The following is a 21,951-nucleotide window of genomic DNA, read 5'->3' as shown; positions in this document are numbered from 1 at the left end:
CCCCAAGAACACAGTGACCACCATCATTCTTAAATGGAAGAAGTTTGGAACCGCCAAGACTCTTGTTAGAGATGGCCGTCCGGCCAAACTGAGCAATCGGGGGAAAAGGGCCTTGGTCGGGGAGGTGACTAAGAACCCGATGGTTCTCTGTGGAAATGGGAGAACCTTCCAGAAGGACAACCATCTCTGCAGCACACCACCAATCAGGCCTTTAAGGTAGACTGGGCAGACGGAAGCCATTCCTCAGTAAAAGGCACATGACAGCCCACTTGGAGTTTGCCAAAAGGCCCCTAAAGGACTCTCAGACCATGAGATACAAGATTCTCTGGTCTGATGAAACCAAGATTGTAGTCTTTGGCCTAAATGCCAAGCATCAAGTCTGGAGGAAACCTGGAGCCATCCCTACGGTGAAGCATGGGCGTGGCAGCATCATGCTGTGGGGATGTTTTTCAGCGGCAGGGACTAGGAGACTAGTCAGGATCGAGGGAAAGATGAACGGAGCAAAGTAGAGAGATCCGTGATGAAAACCTGATCCAGAGCACTCAGGACCTCAGACTGGGACGAAGGTTCACCTTCCAACAGGACATCGACTCTAAGCACACAGCCAAGACAATGCAGGAGTGGCTTTGGGACCAATCTCTGAATGTCCTTGAGTGGCCCAGCCGGAGCCCGGAATTGAACCCGATCAAACATCTCTGAAGAGACCTGAAAATAGCTAAATGAAATAGAAATATCAACTCTTTGGCTTCATTCATACATTAGACCAGCCAGTCACGTTAGCAGCCTGTGGGCTTATCTACCACATTTAGGCTACTTAACATAACGTTCCCAATAGAAAATATCACTTAGGCTACTTGCATGACTTCTGTGAATTTAATTGCTGTGACTATCATCGTGGGCAGCTTGGCCGTCTGGCAATTCTGGCAAATATCAAAAGGACCATCTTTTATTGTGGTTGGTTGGTCGAAATTGACCCTCCGACAAAAACTAACATAAATATTTGTAAATAAATATTATAAATATTATATATAAATATATACACACAAATATTATAAGGTCTGGTGTGGCCAAAATTCCAGGGCTAAATTTTTGTCCCAGTCCACCCCTGACTATCATGCCTATGCTACACTCAACCTAAGTATTCAACCATTCACCATAGGCTTTAAAGAGTAAACATGGTTGAACTAAACAGAAAATATATTTACTATGTCATTTGAGTTACAGAAGCCAATAACAATTAGCCTAGGTGCAATCACAAGTTTTCATCAGGGTTGGAAAAATGTAAACAGTTTGACATACTGAATGTTTAAACCATATGGTTGAGATGGTAAGAGGACTAATACAGTCAGGATAGTATAACTTATCATAATCATACCCAAGACATTTAGCACTGTCTTCCAATACGTTAGAGTCAGAGTCAATTACTTTATATCATTATGGTGGGCTTGACAGGCAAATGGGAATTTGACCTGTTGTCACGTCTGCTCCTGAACACCATGGCTCGGATGGTGTCCAGCCCACTTCGGGCCTCAGCCGGATCGTCAGTTCTTGTTCGCCCAGCTGGTCCAGGAGTAATTTTTTTTTTTGGTGACGTCGGGGTGGATTCCGCCGCCGATGGAACCGGGGGTGCCTAAGCCAACCCATCACGGCATCCACACCCTGGCTGGCTCGAGAGTTTTCCTTGCCTCGGTTGGCTAGGCGGCTTTCCATCCCACGTCACACTCCACCGGATCATCGGGCTCCCTCTCTGCAGCGGGATCGACAGGCGTCTTGCCTCAGCCGGATCGTCAGGCTCCCATGCCTCAGCCGGCTCGCCAGGCTCTCACACTCCTGCCAGTTCGTCGTGCTTCCACGCCCCAACCGGCTTGCCCAGCGCCCATGTCTCGGCCGGTTCGCCCAGGTGGGATGCCGAGTGGTGCCCCAAGAGGGGGGATACTGTCACGTCTGCTCCCTCTTTTCCCCCCCTGGCACTCGAGGGCGTCAGGTTGTCCTGCATCACGCCTCCCTCGCTGCAGCGAGATTGACAAGCGTCTTGCCTCAGCCGGATTGTCTGGCTTCCATTCCTCAGCCGGCTCACCAGGCTCTCATGCTCCTGCCGATTCGTTGGGATCCCACGTCCCAACCGGCTTGCCCAGCGCCCATGTCTCGTCCGGTTCACCCAGGTGGGACGCCGAGTGGCGCCCCATGAGGAGGAGGCTACTGTCACTTCTGCTCCCCCCCCCCCTCCCCAGCTCTGTTCCCCACTTCTGCATTTATTTATCTTTGTTTCCAGTATTTTTGACACTGTTCTTGTCTCATGCCATGTTCGTTATTTAGTAAATGTTTTACTCCCCGTACCTGCTTCGTCTCTCCAGCGTCATTCCATGTGACACAGGTCTTGTCATGTGACACAGGTCTTCCGGCGCCGACCGAGATGGCCGCCTCGCTTCGCGTTCCTTGGAAAATATGCAGTATTTTGTTTTTTTATGTGTTATTTCTTACATTGGTACCCCAGGTGATCTTAGATTTCATTACATACAGTCGGGAGGAACTACTGATATTACGATTAACGTCAACTAACCATCGTTCCTACCAGGAATATGACTTTCCCGAAACGGATCCAGTGTTTTGCCTTCCACCCAATACAATGGATCTGATCCCAGCCGGCGACCCTACGCGACGCCGTAAAAGGGGCAAACGTAGCGGTCTCCTGGTCAGGCTTCGGAGACGGGCACATCGCGCTCCACTCCCTAGCATACTACTCGCCAATGTCCAGTCTCTTGACAATAAGGTTGATGAAATCCGAGCACGGGTAACATTCCAGAGAGACATCAGGGATTGCAACGTGCTCTGCTTCACGGAAACATGGCTAACTCAAGAGACGCTAACGGAGTCGGTGCAGCCAGCTGGTTTCTTCACGCATCGCGCCGACAGAAACAAACATCTTTCTGGTAAGAAGAGGGGCGGGGGGGTATGCCTCATGATTAACGAGACGTGGTGTGATCATCATAACAACACACAGGAACTCAAGTCATTCTGTTCACCTGATCTAGAACTCCTCACAATCAAATGTCGACCGCATTATCTACCAAGGGAATTCTCTTCGATCATAATCACAGCCGTATATATTCCCCCCCAAGCAGACACATCGATGGCCCTGAACGAACTCTATCTGACTCTTTGTAAACTGGAAACCACACACCCTGAGGCTGCATTCATCGTAGCTGGGGATTTTAACAAGGCTAATCTAAAAACAAAACTCCCTAAATTCTATCAGCATATCGATTGTGCTACCAGGGCTGGTAAAACCCTGGATCATTGTTATACTAACTTCCGCGACGCATATAAGGCCCTCCCTCGCCCTCCTTTCGCAAAAGCTGACCACGACTCCATTTTGTTGATTCCAGCCTACAAACAGAAACTAAAACAACAAGCTCCCGCGCTCAGGTCTGTTCAACGCTGGTCCGACCAATCTGATTCCACGCTTCAAGACTGCTTCGATCACGCGGATTGGAATATATTCCGCATTGCGTCCAACAACAACATTGAAGAATATGCTGATTCGGTGAGCGAGTTCATTAGGAAGTGCATTGACGATGTCGTACCCACAGCAACGATTAAAACATTCCCAAACCAGAAACCGTGGATTGACGGCAGCATTCGCGTGAAACTGAAAGCGCGAACCACTGCTTTTAACCAGTGCAAGGTGACCGGAAACATGACCGAATACACACAGTGTAGCTATTCTCTCCGCAAGGCTATCAAACAGGCTAAGTCCCAGTACAGAGACAAAATAGAATCGCAATTCAACAGCTCAGACACAAGAGGTATGTGGCAGGGTCTACAGTCTATCACGGATTACAAAAAGAAAACCAGCCCCGTCGCGGACCAGGATGTCTTGCTCCCAGACAGGCTAAATAACTTTTTTGCCCGCTTTGAGGACAATACAGTGCCACTGACACGGCCCGCTACCAAAACCTGCGGGCTCTCCTTCACTGCAGCCGAGGTGAGTAAAACATTTAAACGTGTTAACCCTCGCAAGGCTGCAGGCCCAGACAGCATTCCCAGCCGCGTCCTCAGAGCATGCGCAGACCAGCTGGCTGGTGTGTTTACGGACATATTCAATCAATCCTTATCCCAGTCTGCTGTTCCCACATGCTTCAAGAGGGCCACCATTGTTCCTGTTCCCAAGAAAGCTAAGGTAACTGAGCTAAACGACTACCGCCCCGTAGCACTCACTTCCGTCATCATGAAGTGCTTTGAGAGACTAGTCAAGGACCATATCACCTCCACCCTACCGGACACCCTAGACCCACTCCAATTTGCTTACCGACCCAATAGGTCCACAGACGACGCAATCGCAACCACACTGCACACTGCCCTAACCCATCTGGACAAGAGGAATACCTATGTGAGAATGCTGTTCATCGACTACAGCTCAGCATTTAACACCATAGTACCCTCCAAACTCGTCATCAAGCTCGAGACCCTGGGTCTCGACCCCGCCCTGTGCAACTGGGTCCTGGACTTCCTGACGGGCCGCCCCCAGGTGGTGAGGGTAGGTAACAACATCTCCACCCCGCTGATCCTCAACACTGGGGCCCCACAAGGGTGCGTTCTGAGCCCTCTCCTGTACTCCCTGTTCACCCACGACTGCGTGGCCATGCACGCCTCCAACTCAATCATCAAGTTTGCGGACGACACTACAGTGGTAGGCTTGATTACCAACAACGACGAGACGGCCTACAGGGAGGAGGTGAGGGCCCTCGGAGTGTGGTGTCAGGAAAATAACCTCACACTCAACGTCAACAAAACAAAGGAGATGATTGTGGACTTCAGGAAACAGCAGAGGGAGCACCCCCCTATCCACATCGACGGGTCAATAGTGGAGAAGGTGGAAAGTTTTAAGTTCCTCGGTGTACACATCACGGACAAACTGAATTGGTCCACCCACACAGACAGCGTTGTGAAGAAGGCGCAGCAGCGCCTCTTCAACCTCAGGAGGCTGAAGAAATTCGGCTTGTCACCAAAAGCACTCACAAACTTCTACAGATGCACAATCGAGAGCATCCTGTCGGGCTGTATCACCGCCTGGTACGGCAACTGCTCCGCCCACAACCGTAAGGCTCTCCAGAGGGTAGTGAGGTCTGCAGAACGCATCACCGGGGGCAAACTACCTGCCCTCCAGGACACCTACACCACCCGATGTCACAGGAAGGCCATAAAGATCATCAAGGACAACAACCACCCAAGCCACTGCCTGTTCACCCCGCTACCATCCAGAAGGCGAGGTCAGTACAGGTGCATCAAAGCAGGGACCGAGAGACTGAAAAACAGCTTCTATCTCAAGGCCATCAGACTGTTAAACAGCCACCACTAACATTTAGCGGCCGCTGCCAACATACTGACTCAACTCCAGCCACTTTAAAAATGGGAATTGATGGAAATTATGTAAAAATGTACCACTAGCCACTTTAAACAATGCCACCTAATATAATGTTTACATACCCTACATTACCCATCTCATATGTATATGTATATACTGTACTCTATATCATCTACTGCATCTTGCCATCTTTATGTAATACATGTACCACTAGCCACTTTAAACTATGCCACTTTATGTTTACATACCCTACAGTACTCATCTCATATGTATATACCGTACTCTATACCATCTACTGCATCTTGCCTATGCCGTTCTGTACCATCACTCATTCATATATCTTTATGTACATATTCTTTATCCCTTTACACTTGCGTGTATAAGGTAGTAGTTGTGGAATTGTTAGGTTAGATTACTTGTTGTTATTACTGCATTGTCGGAACTAGAAGCACAAGCATTTCGCTACACTCGCATTAACATCTGCTAACCATGTGTATGTGACTAATACAATTTGATTTGATTTGATTTGACCTGGACTTCAATTTCAACAGTCAGACAACCTACAACAAAAGAAACCCAAACAAGACATAACATAAGTCTACTGAAGTCCACTGTCCTTCAATTATGCCTGCTCCTACAGCTCTTCAACCATAGTAACTGTCTATACAGTCGAGTATTGCAATATTATTTGACATTATCGGGGTGCAAAGAGTACTGAAATATCCTAAGGTAAAAGTACAGTTATTTTAATGACATTTTACTTGTGGTAAAATTACTGGTGTAAAAAAAAGTACAAGTAAAAAGTATCTATTTTAAAGTACTCGGAGTAAAAGTAATGAAGTTATTTAAACAATCTAACATTGACCTTGACTATAAACACGTTTTTCTATGGTTACCTGAAATGTCACACATTACCTTTTCCATACATAAAATGTAAGGGACATGTAACAAATGTACTGTAGGAACTAAGTTAATTTTACTTTCTGTGTGTCCAAAAAACCCTCAGGATTTGTCCAATAAACTATTAACATTTGAAAATAAATTAAACATACAAAGCAATTGATAAAAGCTATACAAATTAAATTGCATTATCAAAGTTTCCAGACTAAAATAAATATTTCTAATTGGTAAAAGCGACTCAATTACAGTACCGAGAGTAGTTGGTGGGACTTGCCACAGCAAAAGTCCCATTCTAAATCTTTGTCATACTTCAGCACGCAATGTTTAGTACACAGTTTAAGCGGGAAATGTCATTCAAACTTTAAATTGTACAGACCAGTCTGAAATATGTTGCTTATATACAACGTTTTGATATCTTTTATACTTTTTAAACGATTGTGCTTTCCCTTGTTCCTCTTCATCTAATAATGGGATTTCTTCAACATTCTAAAGATCCCATGACTTCCAACACGCAATGCACTGTAAAATCTGCTACTTTTCACCACTTTCCCAAAATCTTAGACAATAACTGAGAGTGCATGAAAACTTAGTCGACATCTCTGCTATTCATATCTGAAACCAGAACATAAATAACTTCTACCAATCAAATGATACAGCCATTTTAGTAACTGCAGCAACTACATTTTCTGTTCATTTTTACAAATAACTGATATTGACTACTTTCCAAAAAAAGTTTGACAAACTTAGAGCGTATTAAATCTTTATCTACTTCTCTGCCATTTAAATCAGAACACTTCCTCCACTACCACAAAAATACTTTAAGAGCTAAAACAAGTCCCACAGTTTTAATTCATGTAAAATTACCATCTAGTTGTAATTAGTTACTTTAGAACTCTGGACATTATATCGATTCCACAAAATAGTCCAATCCATGATTGCTAATTGTTTTGTTTAACTAGCCACTGCCATTAAATTCTAGGTGAAATCACTGACAATTTATGCAAGAGATGATTTGGACATGAATGTGACAAAGACAGTTTGTTCAAGAAAATGATAATAAGCATTTGTTGGTCGTGGACAGCTAAAGCAAATCTGAAAATGGAAAAACCTGAAGATTGAAGTCACTACCTGCTTTAAAGCCAGACTCAGTTAGTACAATATAAAATATAAGATATTTGAAGTCTTCATTTTACTTGTTCAGTGCCTTGACGACACAGCACTGGAAATACCAGAGTTTTTTTCCATTTCCCCCTTCAGGTTTGTTTATATTTTGCAGCTGATTTCTCAGCCAGGTGACATGATGACGTAGCCAAAACGTAATCTTGCTCATGTGCTGAGTGATGTTTACTACTCAACTGTCACTGCCATAGTGCTAGTTAGCCTTGCAGTCAATCCAGTCGGATTATAACCAAAGATACTGGTAAAAGTACTTTTTGTAATAAAAAAAGTAGCTGAGGGTATAGAATACAGAACAGCAAAGAAAGATTAACATTCAATTATTTTATGTAATTAGCCATCGTCCGTTATATTGTACAATGTTTTATTAGTCATCATCTATTATATTGTACTTTGTTCTGTTTTGGAAAATAGCTCGTTTCTGCCAAGCTGTTCTGCATGTTCTGTAGTGTTTAGCTGTGTTCTGCCTGTTGTTGGCTACACTAGGCAGCTACTAGTAGCTAGCTAGCAAAATAACTGTTAGCTAACCGTAAACTCGTCGAAATCAAAAATCCTTGTTTTCATTTAATGTATTTGCAAAACATTGAGTATATTCGTGTTAGCTAATTAGTCATGTTTGTCTTCCTTCCACAACATAAAAATCCAAAGAGCTAACGTTATTAGAAATGTCAGATCACGTCGAGGTAATATAGATAATATCTAATGACCATAGGAATGTATCAATAGTTGTAGCTACGTTAGCTATCAGTCATAGCTAGGTCTATGAAATATTTACAGCAAATAAGATTACCATCTAATTGCTATTCTTACATAGAGCATATTTTCTGTCAATTGCTGGCAGCACCATTTCACCAGGTCAAATTTCTGACACAGGTAAAATGTACTTGGCAGATAAAAGGTGATCCTGATTCTTGAAATTATTGCTTTTGGGAGAATCTGCTGCCTGAACATGGCACACATAGAGCCAGGGGCAGAGGTCCAAGGGTCCGTGGAGGACTGCTGAGGCCCAGTGTAAAGACGGGCCCATGTAGAGGGCAGTGCAAGAGGATCAAACAGGGCCAGGAGAGGGAACAGGGGGACAGGTAGAAGGGGCAGAGGCAGAATCTGGGAAATATCCATGGCTGACAGGGAGAGAGTTGATCATCATCCTCAAGATAGACTTGCACAGGTGAAGGTTTGTAAGCCACATTACATCATGTCTGATTAGTCTAAACAAAATCTAGACCAGATTGTCAACTCTGGTTCTCATGTCAACCAGGAAATATAGCTATTTTTTAAATTCACTTTAGGTGTATCTTGAACAGCTGTTCGAGAGAAAGAGGCATGGTGTCTTGATGATGCTGGAGAGGACACCAGAAGCAGTTTGATGTGGTCCATCTCATCCAGGGAGGTGGTGGAGGTGCAGAAGGAGGCCCTTTTTGGTGCACCTGTGGCAGGTGTCAAGAAATGCCAACTGACATGGAGAAGTGCTGTGGTGGGGGGCCAAATACCTGCATCAGTACAACGCTGCACATACACTTACTGCTTGGAGGCTGGAAACATCAGGGTTGATAGTAATGATCTATTAGCCCTGGATGAGAGCAAAAAACAGGGAGAAGACCATGCAGTTTTACAGGCATACTGCCTACCAGCAGTTAATCTGTTGGCAGCATGGCACGCTTTCGGCAGGGCCACAGAATTGTTATTCCAAGCTGCTGCGCATCAGAGACACTTTCCCAGACCCTAATGGCCAGTATAAAGGATTCACTCCTGGCAGACTGACCTAAAGAATTGTCCATGTATTTTGAAATGTTTTGTTTGGTTATTTTTGTTAATGTGTTAGCTGTTTAATAAAACAGCTGATGTTAGACAAAGGTTGAATATAGTGTAAGTGCACTTTGTTTTGTTCCACAAATAGTTCAAAATGTTTATATGAAACAATCATAGAACAAATAAGACTAACTACATTTATTTAGACATAAAACAACATTAATAAGTGACAAAGTATTCATAAGGTATATTTATAGGTGGATGGAGTAGAGGGGACTGCATAAAACATTATCAATAACATGAGGTTAGTTAAAATTGCTATTAATAAGAAAATGTGGTATATTTAATTGAGTAGATGGGACTGTACAATAACATAATGGTTATTTGTAATTGTTATTTACAAGAAACTATAGGAACTAATAGTTAGCTATTGGTATTCAGTGTGTATGGACATGGGGTTTCCAGTCATTGTAGCTGTTCAGATTCTAGGGAGAGGGAGGAAAAGATACATCTAGAAACACTCTGTTTGACCGTACTTTTTAAAAATACTATCGTATCACTCATACATAGCCCTCAGCTGACATGTGCCTGAACCAGCTCCTGGATGGGTGGTGGTGTAATGTCAGGGAAAAAGGCCAAGATTACCTGGGTCACTGGCTACACGAGGGATGATCCTTGGCATTCCTACGCTGGATGCCAACCTCAGGGATGTAACTGTTGGGTTTTACTGGCCCTGCAAAAAAAAAAAATACATCTGTAGTAGCTGAGGGTATAGAACACAGAACAGCAAAGAAAGAGTAATTACTATTACAATATCAAGATATAACCAATAGGCAGTAAAATGTGCTGCTGCACTGAACAAGTTTGGGCAGGTTTTGGTTCTGATCGGAGTTGTACATAATATATATATATTTTTTTTTTCTTCCCATAACGTTAATCATGTGTGTTCTCTTGTTTTGACGGTTCTGTAGTTTCGACCCAATGATTCGTCTGACAAAAAGAACTTTGCGTACCACAGGCCCAGGCATGGATCAAAGCTGGCGAGATATTCAATGACATCATCAAGAGATATGCTGGACCCTATGTCAGAGAGGTGTTTTTGGGACCACATCATGTCTATTGTCCTGCTAATAGCCCTTGTGAAAAACAAGTGTTTGCGTCTTGGTAGGCTGTCTTGTAAATAAGAATTTGTTCTTAATTGACTTGCCTAGTTAAAATGCAAAAAAATATATATATATAATACCTCAGGAATTTACCTGGAGTAGGAGTGATGCAGTTGTCGCTGACGTGGATGAGGCAGAGGCTGAAGTGTTTCCACTGTACAATATATCTGTGGAATGGTTACAGACAGTATACAGGTCAGAGGTCAAAAGTCTTATATGCAAATAACAGGATTGGGTTGTGCAACTGAAAGTGGCTCGCTCAATCTACATACATCCCTCCTTTCTCCCTCCCTAGAAGTAATCACTTATTAGAAATGACTAGACAGGTAAAAGCCATGTAATGGAGCCCTTGGCTTCACCTGCCCAATCCTGTCTAAGAAGCGATTACTTTAAGGAGGGAGGAAGGAGTTGCTCAGTAATTCATACCAAACATCTCAGGTCTCCCAAAGTGCACCTGTTCTCTGCATGAACAGGTAATATGGTGGAGACTCCTTTTAGGCCATGCATACGCCAATCTAATGCTTTTACATTTGTGGGGAATAGTGCATCTGTGTCCTTCAGGAGAAATTAGAGTTTGATGGAATCACATGTTATAATGAATAATTATAATGAATAACATGTGATTCCTTAGACATCCTACCAAATTATCTTATGATAATATATGGTCATGATACCATCCTCTATACTCATGTATAGTCATGTTACCATTAGAATGACTTAAAATGAAATATTTCACTCACATATTATACTTATCCAAAGTATGTCTACATGAGCATGTATAGTGAATGATATGTAGAATAAATGAGACATTTCAATTGTCAGTGATTGACATTTCCCTTCATCCCAATTCACATTTCATGCCTACATCATGTAGAACTTTTCCATTTAACTGCCTAGTAGGCCAGCCAGCACGGGACGAGTGCTGGGGAAAAAACAGTCATGCTATATACAGTGGGGCAAAAAAGTATTTAGTCAGCCACCAACTGTGCAAGTTCTCCCACTTAAAAAGATGAGCGAGGCCTGTAATTTTCATCATAGGTACACTTCAACTATGACAGACAAAATGAGAAAAAAAAATCCGGAAAATCACATTGTAGGATTTTTAATGAATTTATTTGCAAATTATGGTGGAAAATAAGTATTTGGTCACCTACAAACAAGCAAGATTTCTGGCTCTCACAGACCTGTAACTTCTTCTTTAAGAGGCTCCTCTGTCCTCCACTCGTTACCTGTATTAATGGCACCTGTTTGAACTTGTTATCAGTATAAAAGACACCTGTCCACAACCTCAAACAGTCACACTCCAAACTCCACTATGGCCAAGACCAAAGAGCTGTCAAAGTTGTCAAAATTGTAGACCTGCACCAGTTTGGGAAGACAGGATCTGCAATAGGTAAGCAGCTTGGTTTGAAGAATTCAACTGTAGGAGCAATTATTAGGAAATGGAAGACATACAAGACCACTGATAATCTCCCTCGATCTGGGGCTCCACGCAAGATCTCACCCCGTGGGGTCAAAATGATCACAAGAACGGTGAGCAAAAATCCCAGAACCACACAGGGGGACCTAGTGAATGACCTGCAGAGAGCTGGGACCAAAGTAACAAAGCCTACCATCAGTAACACACTACACCGCCAGGGACTCAAATCCTGCAGTGCCAGACGTGTCCCCCTGCTTAAGCCAGTACATGTCCAGGCCCGTCTGAAATTTGCTAGAGAGCATTTGGATGATCCAGAAGAAGATTGGGAGAATGTCAGATGAAACCAAAAAATAATTTTGGTAAAAACTCAACTCGTCGTGTTTGGAGGACAAAGAATGCTGAGTTGCATCCAAAGAACACCATACCTACTGTGAAGCATGGGGGTGGAAACATCATGCTTTGGGGCTGTTTTTCTGCAAAGGGACCAGGACGACTGATCCGTGTAAAGGAAAGAATGAATGGGGCCATGTATCGTGAGATTTTGAGTGAAAACCTCCTTCCATCAGCAAGGGCATTGAAGATGAAACGTGGCTGGGTCTTTCAGCATGATAATGATCCCAAACACACCGCCCGGGCAACGAAGGAGTGGCTTCGTAAGAAGCATTTCAACGTCCTGGAGTGGCCTAGCCTGTCTCCAGATCTCAACCCCATAGAAAATCTTTGGAGGGAGTTGAAAGTCTGTGTTGCCCAGCAACAGCCCCAAAACATCACTGCTCTAGAGGAGATCTGCATGGAGGAATGGGCCAAAATACCAGCAACAGTGTGTATTACCCATAAACAGAGACTTGATGCATGAATAGTATGTTTGTATACAGTTACACTTTAAGACCAGCACATACACAGAAAAGAACCGGTTCATTTTTCACTCATTAGTTCCAATGTCTCTGCCCCACACTGTCAGATCCACAAGTTAGTGCTTGTTGTTCGTGAGCATATTAGACACTGTATGAAAAGTTGTGGTTAGCCAATGGCCTACTTTGACCAAATTGGAGAAATAGCTTTTGTATATGCTTGACTTAAAGCATAATAAATGACAAAAGTAACTACATGTTTTCTGATATGGTCTACTACATCATCTGAGAATGGTCCTTGGTGGTGCTGCAGACCACCAAGGTAGCAGAAAACATCAAGTTTCAGTGTTTCTGTATATTGCCATAATAAAAAATACTGTTATGATAATACATGCCTACATGTTTGTCTGATAATGCAATCAGTCATTCTAGTCAATTACAGGGTATTTCACCTACATACAGTGGGGAGAACAAGTATTTGATACACTGCCGATTTTGCAGGTTTTCCTACTTACAAAGCATGTAGAGGTCTGTAATTTTTATCATAGATACACTTCAATTGTGAGAGACGGAATCTAAAACAAAAATCCAGAAAATCACACTGTATGATTTTTAAGTAATTAATTTGCATTTTAAAACAGGGAAGATCAGACAAAGGAATGTTTTTCTAGAAATCAAATAGGGAAAGCCAACTAAACGGTGTTGACCCTCCACATCTCTCAAGACAACTGGATCACTGGGCCAGCCACTCTTAAATATCACTTGGGCCAGCACAGGCAAAATACCTTTCAACTAACAAGATGGACAAGCCAGCACAGGTGTAACACATACTTACTAACAAGGTGACACCAATTGGTGTACCATACGTGCTAAAGTCCAAACTCAAAACAAATGGAAAAACCAAAACCTGTAACAATCTAAGTAGGTGAAAAGCTTTAATTACACTACTTTTGAAATGTGAAGATAAGTCTTACATTTTAGACTGCAGGGTAACATGCTTTCACTTCCAATTAAGTTGCCAGAGACTTTAATGCAGGGAAATTTAAATCAGTTCTACTAAATTCCTGTCAACATGTTAAATGTGCAACCAGAGGGAAAAGAATTCTAGATCACCTGTACTCCACACACAGAGACGTGTACCAAGCTCTCCCTCGCCCTCCATTTGGTAAATCTGACCACAACTCTATCCTCCTGATTCCTGCTTACAAGCAAAAATTAAAGCAAGAAGCACCAGTGACTCGGTCTATAAAAAAGTGGTCAGATGAAGCAGATGCTAAACTACAGGACTGTTTTGCTATCACAGACTGGAACATGTTCCGGTATTCTTCCGATGGCATTGAGGAGTACACCACATCAGTCACTGGCTTTATCAATAAGTGCATCGAGGACATCGTTCACACAGTGACTGTACGTACATGCCCCAACCAGAAGCCATGGATTACAGGCAACATTCGCACTGAGCTAAAGGGTAGACCTGCCGCTTTCAAGGTGTGGGACTCTAACTCGGAAGCTTACAAGAAATCCTGCTATGCCCTGTGACGAACCATCAAACAGGCAAAGCCTCAATACAGAGCTAAGATTGAATCATACTACACCGGCTCTGACGCTCGTCTTATGTGGCAGGGCTTGCAAACTATTACAGACTACAAGGGGAAGCACAGCCGCGAGCTGCCCAGTGACACGAGCCTACCAGACGAGCTAAATCACTTCTACGCTCGCTTCGAGGCAAGCAACACTGAGGCATGCATGAGAGCATCAGCTTTTCCGGACGACTGTGTGATCACGCTCTCCGTAGCCGATGTGAGTAAGACCTTTAAACAGGTCAATATACACAAGGCTGCAGGGCCTTGCAGGGCCTTTTGCATACCGGCCAAAAGATCCACAGATGATGCAATCTCTATTGCACTCCACGCCCTTTCCCACATGGACAAAAGGAACACCTACGTGAGAATGCTATTCATTGACTACAGCTCAGCATTCAACACCATAGTGCCCTCAAAACTCATCACTAAGCTAGGGACCCTGGGACTAAACACCTCCCTCTGCTACTGTAACCTGGACTTCCTGACGGGCCGCCCCCAGGTGGTAAGGGTAGGTAACACATATGCCACGCTGATCCTTAACACGGGGGCCCCTCAGGGGTACGTACTCAGTCCCCTCCTGTACTCCCTGTTCTCCCCTGACTGCATGGCCAGGCACGACTCCAACACAATCATTAAGTTTGCCGATGACACAACAGTGGTAGGCCTGATCACCGACAACGACGAGACAGCCTATAGGGAGGAAGTCAGAGACCTGGCTGTGTGATGCCAGGGCAACAACCTCTCCCTCAACATGATCAAGACAAAGGAGATGATTGTGGACTACAGGTAAAGGAGGACTGAGCATGCCCCTATTCTTATTGGCGGGGCTGTAGTGGAGCAGGTTGAGAGTTTCAAGTTCCATTGTGTCCACATCACCAACAAACTAACATGGTCCAAGCACACCAAGACAGTCGGGAAGAGGGCACGACAAAACCTATTCCCCCTCAGGAGACTGAAAAGATTTGGCATTGGTCCTAAGATCGTCAAAAGATTCTACAGCTGTACTATTGAGAGCATCCTGACTGGTTGCATCACTGCCTGGTATGGCAACTGCTCGGCCTCCGACCGCAAGGCACTACAGAGGGTAGTGTGTATGGCCCAGTACATCACTGGGACCAAGCTTTCTGCCATCCAGGACCTCTATACCAGGCGGTGTCAGAGGAAGGCCCTAAAAATGGTCAAAGACTTCAGCCACCCTAGTCATAGACTATACGCTCTGCTACCGCACGGCAAGCGGTACCGGCGCGCCAAGTCTAGGTCCAAGAGGCTTCTAAACAGCTTATACACTCAAGCCGTAAGACTCCTGAACATCTAATCAAATGGCTATCCAGACTATTTGCATTGCCCCCCCCCCCCATCTCCCCCCTATTTTACAATGCTGCTACTCTGTTTATTATCCATGCATAGTCACTTTAATAACTCCATCTACCTACTCTATGTACATATTACCTCAATTACCTTGACTAAGCTGTGCCCCCACACATTGAATCTGTACCGGTACCCCCTGTATATAGCCTCAGTATTGTTATTTTACTGCTGCTCTTTATTTATTTGCTACTTTTGTTTCTTTAAAAAAAAAAAAAAATCGGGGTATTTTTCGTAAAACTGCATTGTTGGTTAAAGACTTGTAAGTAAGCATTTCACTGTAAGGTCTACATCTTTTGTATTCGGTGCATGTGACAAATAACATTTGATATGATTTGATTTGAGAGTTTTAAACCAATGCATTAACCATACCCATTGTTGACAAGGGTAGAATACATCTTGGACATGTTGTGGTGAGAGATGAATGACTGTTTGCATTTCATCATTAACCCTACAACACAATATAACACAGGGTGGCACTGTCTGCAACACTGTTCTACACTTTCTTGTGTAGTGTTGCATTTAAAGAAGCTGATTAAACAGCATGATCATTAATAAGGTGCACCTTGTCCTGGGGACAATAAAAGGCCTCTCTAAAATGTGCAGTTTTGTCCCATAACACAATGCCACAAATGTCTCAGATTTTGAGGGAGCGTGCAATTGGCATGCTAACTGCATGAACGTACACCAAAGCTGTTGCCAGATAATATAATGTTAATTTTTTTACCAACTGTCACGTTCCTGACCTATTTCTGTTAGTTTGTTATATGTGTTAGTTGGTCAGGATGTGAGTTTGGGTGGGCATTCTATGTTTTCTGTTTCTATGTTGGTTTATGGGTTGCCTGGTATGGCTCTTAATTAGAGGCAGGTGTTTGGCGTTCCTCTAATTAAGAGTCATATTTAGGTAGGTGTTTTCGCAGTGTTCGTTGTGGGTGATTGTCTCCTGTGTTTGTGTATGTCATTACTCCACACAGGACTGGTTTCGGTTTGTTTGTTCAGTGTTTTTTATGTGTAGGTTTTTTTCCCTGTTCGTGCGTTCTCGTGTGTTATGTGAGTCCGTCGTTCAGATCTGTCTACACCGTTTATTTGTTTTGATAGTTTATTAGTCAAGTTCGTGTTTTCGTGTTCTTTCTACAAACTCCGCTGCATTTTGGTTCGATCCCTGCTCCTCCTCTTCTGATGAAGAGGAGGAGGAAAGCCGTTACAGAATCACCCACCGATCCAGAACCAAGCGGCGCGAGTTCAAGCAGGATTATACACAGGGATCATGGACTTGGGAGGAAATATTGGACGGGAGAGGTCCATGGGCACAGCCGGGAGAGTATCGCCGTCCCAAAGCTGAGCTGGAGGCAGCGAAAGCAGAGAGGCGGTGGTATGAGGAGGCAGCAAGGAGACGTGGCTGGAAGCCCGAGAGGAGACCCCAAAAATTTCTTGGGGGGGGTTAAGAGGTAGTGGGCCAAGGGCAGGTAGGAGACCTGCGCCCACTTCCCAGGCTTACCGTGGAGAGCGGAAGTACGGGCAGGCGCCGTGTTACGCAGTAGAGCGCACGGTGTCTCCTGTACGAGTGCATAGCCCAGTGCGGGTTATTCCACCTCCCCGCACTGGTAGGGCTAGATTGGGCATTGAGCCAGGTGTCATGAGGCCGGCTCAACGCGTCTGGTCTCCAGTGCGTCTCCTCGGGCCGGCTTACATGGCACCAGCCTTACGCATGGTGTCCCCGGTTCGCCTACATAGCCCGGTGCGGGTTATTCCACCTCCCCGCACTGGTCGGGCGACGGGGAGCATTCAACCAGGTAAGGTTGGGCAGGCTCGGTGCTCAAGGGAGCCAGTACGCCTTCACGGTCCGGTATTTCCGGCACTACCTCCCCGCCCCAGCCCAGTACCACCAGTGCCTACACCACGCACCAGGCTTCCAGTGCGTTTTCAGAGCCCTGTGCCTCCTCCACGCACTCTCCCTATGGTGCGTGTCTCCAGCCTAGTGCCTCCAGTTCCGGCACCGCGCACTAAGCCACATGTGCGTCTCCTAAGTCCTGTGCACACTGTTGTTTCTCCCCGTACTCGTCCTGATGTGCGTGCACTCAGCCCGGTGCCACCAGTGCCGGTACCACGCACCAGGAATATAGCACGCTTTGAGAGTCCAGTGTGCCCTGTCCCTGCTCCCCGCACTAGGCTTGAAGTGCGTGTCCTCAGTCAGGTGCCTCCAGTTCCGGCACCACGCACCAAGCCTACAGTGCGTCCCAGCCGGCCAGAGTCTGCCGTCTGCCCAACGGCGCATGAACTGCCTGTCTGCCATGAGCCTGAAAATCTGCCCGTCTGCCATGAGCCTACAGAGCCTTCCGCCAGACAGGAGCAGCCAGAGCCTTCCGCCAGACAGGTGCAGTCTGAGCCATCCGTCTCCGCAGCGCCATCTGAGCCATCCGTCTCCCCAGCGCCATCTGAGCCATCCGTCTCCCCAGCGCCGTCTGAGCCATCCGTCTCCCCAGCGCCGTCTGAGCCATCCGTCTCCCCAGCGCCGTCTGAGCCATCCGTCTCCCTAGCGCCGTCTGAGCCATCCGTCTGTCCTGAGCCATTAGAGCCGCCCGTCTGTCCCGAGCCGTCAGAGCCGATAGTCAGTCAGGAGCCGCTAGAGCCAGTCATCAGTCAGGATCTGCCAGAGCCGCCAACCAGACAGGATCTGCCAGAGCCGCCAACCAGACAGGATCTGCCAGAGCCGCCAACCAGACAGGATCTGCCAGAGCCGCCAACCAGACAGGATCTGCCAGAGCCGCCAACCAGACAGGATCTGCCAGAGCCGCCAACCAGACAGGATCTGCCAGAGCCGTCATTGAGCCATGAGCGTCCAGAGCCTTCAGCCAGCCATGAGCGTCCAGAGCCGTCAGCGAGCCATGAGCGGCCAGAGCCGTCAGCGAGCCATGAGCGTCGAGAGCCGTCAGCGAGCCATGTGCGTCGAGAGCCGTCAGCCAGCCATGTGCGTCGAGAGCCGTCAGCTAGCCATGAGCGTCCAGAGCCGTCAGCCAGTCATGAGCTGTCCCTTAGCCCGGAGCGGCTATTTACCCAGAACTGCCCCTCAGTCCAGAGCTGTCTCTCTGTCCGGAGCTGCCTTTCAGTCCGGAGTTGCCCCTCTATCCTGATTTACCTCTCTATCCTGAGCTACCTCTCTATCCTGATCTATCCCTCTGTCTTGAGCTATCCCTCTGTCTTGATCTATCCCTCTGTCCCGGTGCTGCCCCTGCTGTTGATGTTACAAAAAGGATTTTGTGGGGGTAAGATGAGGGTGGACATTCATAGGGGGAGATGGAAGCTGGGATTGACTATGGTGGGGTGGGGACCTCGCCCGGAGCCTGAGCCACCTCCGTGGTCAGATGCCCACCCAGACCCTCCCCTAGACTTTGTGCTGGTGCGCCCGGAGTTCGCACCTTATGGGGGGGGGTTATGTCACGTTCCTGACCTATTTCTGTTAGTTTGTTATATGTGTTAGTTGGTCAGGACGTGAGTTTGGGTGGGCATTCTATGTTTTCTGTTTCTATGTTGGTTTATGGGTTGCCTGGTATGGCTCTTAATTAGAGGCAGGTGTTTGGCGTTCCTCTAATTAAGAGTCATATTTAGGTAGGTGTTTTCACAGTGTTCGTTGTGGGTGATTGTCTCCTGTGTTTGTGTATGTCGTTATGCCACACGGGACTGGTTTCGGTTTGTTTGTTCAGTGTTTTTTATGTGTAGGTTTTTTTCCCTGTTCGTGCGTTCTCGTGTGTTATGTGAGTCCGTCGTTCAGATCTGTCTACACCGTTTATTTGTTTTGATAGTTTATTAGTCAAGTTCGTGTTTTCGTGTTCTTTCTTTAATAAATAATGTCTACAAACTCCGCTGCATTTTGGTTCGATCCCTGCTCCTCCTCTTCTGATGAAGATGAGGAGGAAAGCCGTTACACCAACGTCGTTTTAGAGAATTTTGCTGTATTGTATGTCCGACTGGCCTCAAAACCGCAGACCACGTATAACCATAACAGCCCAGGACCTCAACATCCGCCACCTTCACCTGCGGGAACATCTGAGGGCAGCCAACTGGACACCTGATGAAACTGGGTTTGCACAATCGAAGAGTTTCTGCAAAAACTGTCAGAAAACGTCTCAGGTTTCAACTCTACCGGGCAGATGGCACACTGGAGAAGTGTGCTCTTCACAGATGAAACCCGGTTTCAACTCTACTGGGTAGATGGCAGACTGCATGTATGTCGTCATGTGGGCGAGCAGTTTGCTGATGTCAACATTGTGAACAGAGTGTCCCATGGTGGCAGTGGGGTTATGTTATGGGCAGCATAAGCTACGGACAACGAACACAATCACATTTAATCGATGGCAATTAGAATGCACAGAGATACCGTGACGAGATCCTGAGGCCCATTGTAGTGCCATTCATCTGCTGCCATCACCTCATGTTTCAGCATGATAAAGCACAGCCCCATGTCACAAGGATATCTGTACACAATTCCTGGATGCTGAAAATGTCCCAGTTCTTCCATGTCCTTCATACTCACCAGACTTGTCACCCATTGAGCATGTTTGGGGTATCTTTAAGGTAGTTGTGACCAATATATTTCCAGTCGTGAAATCCATAGATTAGGGCCTAATGAATTGACTTCAATTGACTGATTTCCTTATATGAACTGTATCTCAGTAAAATCTTTGAAATTGTTGCATGTTTCAGTTACAGTTATTTTTTTAGTATAGATCTGTCATTCTCAATGAAAGCAAGTCTAAGAAGCAGTATATCTGTTGTGTGTGTGCTATTTCTATGCTTCCCGTTCTTAAGTTTCATTTTTGCATATTTTACTTTTAGTTTTGTACACCAGCTTCAAACAGCTGAAAATACAATGTATTTTGTTGTAGAAAGTATATTTCACAGCGGTTTAGATGGTGCAATGATTCTCTACACAATTACTGCTTGTTTTGTCACAAACTGAAATTAGGCAAACGATTAGAATTTTAGCAGCCAGGAAATGGCAGTGATTTCTGCATAATGCTCCTTTAATGTGTATTACCTAATAAGAAGGCAATGTTTTTAGTTTAATTGTTTTACTCTTATTCTTACTGTACATTTGAGTGTAATTCCATAGCCAGAGGAGAGAGTAGGTTTACACACATTCCATGTAACGGGTGACGCTCTCCTCATCCTCGGACGAGGTGAGGAGAGAAGGATCCTCAGACCAAAACGCAGCTTCAGGGAAATAAGCCATCTTTATTAAACAACGATAAAGATGGAAACACGAAACGAAACAAACACTTGCAAAACTACAAAATAACAAAACGACGTTGACGAGACCTGAACATAAACTTACATAACTAAACATAAACTTACGTACAGGTAACAGACGACATCGAAACGAAAACGAAACAAACAAACGCTACAGTCCTATGTGGTACGAACATAACATACGGACACAGGAGACAATCACCCACAAACAAACAGTGAGAATGCCCTACCTAAATATGACTCTTAATTAGAGGCAAACGCAAACCACCTGCCTCTAATCAAGAGCCATACCAGGCAAACCGAAACCAACATAGAAACAGATAACATAGAATGCCCACCCAACCTCACGTCCTGACCAACTAACACACAAAAACTAACATAAATAGGTCAGGAACGTGACAGTACCCCCCCCACAAGGTGCGAACTCCGGACGCACCAGCACAAAGTCTAGGGGAGGGTCTGGGTGGGCATCTAACCACGGTGGTGGCTCAGGCTCCGGGCGCGGTTCCCACCCCACCATAATCCATCCTAGCCCCCTCCCTTCAAGAATGTCCACCCTCTTACTTCCCCCACAAAATCCTCCTAATAACATATCTAATAATGACAATACCGGGACAGAGAGATAAACCAAGACAGAGGGATAGATAAGACTATAGAGGTAGATAAAGATAGAGAGGGAGATCAGGATAGAGGGGCAACTCCGGACTGAAAGGCAGCTCCGGACAGAGAGACAGCTCTGGACTGATGGGCAGTTCTGGGTATCCAGCCTTTTCAGGCTGAAGGACAGCTCATGGCTGACTGACGACTCTCGATGCTCATGGCTGGCTGACGGCTCTCGACGCTCATGGCAGGCTGACGGCTCTCGACGCTCATGGCAGGCTGACGGCTCTCGACGCTCATGGCAGGCTGACGGCTCTCGACGCTCATGGCAGGCTGACGGCTCTCGACGCTCATGGCAGGCTGACGGCTCTCGACGCTCATGGCAGGCTGACGGCTCTCGACGCTCATGGCGCTCTGACGGCTCTCGACGCTCATGGCGCTCTGACGGCTCTGGCTGCTCATGGCGCTCTGACGGCTCTGGCTGCTCATGGCGCTCTGACGGCTCTGGCTGCTCATGGCTCGCTGGCCACCC

General features: G+C 45.7%; 1 long non-coding RNA gene across 1 annotated transcript; it reads left to right on the top strand.

The window, feature by feature from the left end:
* Positions 1-7,590: 7,590 nt before the first annotated feature.
* Positions 7,591-11,174, top strand: LOC129816825 (uncharacterized). Its single transcript, XR_008753617.1, has 2 exons — positions 7,591-8,615; positions 8,731-11,174. It is a non-coding gene; the product is annotated as an uncharacterized LOC129816825 (long non-coding RNA).
* Positions 11,175-21,951: the final 10,777 nt, after the last annotated feature.

This window comes from Salvelinus fontinalis, chromosome 19, assembly GCF_029448725.1.
Source record: "Salvelinus fontinalis isolate EN_2023a chromosome 19, ASM2944872v1, whole genome shotgun sequence".
Lineage (NCBI taxonomy): Eukaryota > Metazoa > Chordata > Actinopteri > Salmoniformes > Salmonidae > Salvelinus > Salvelinus fontinalis.
The sequence above is the reverse complement of the archived record's forward strand: the minus strand, read 5'-3'. Positions and strand labels throughout refer to the sequence as shown.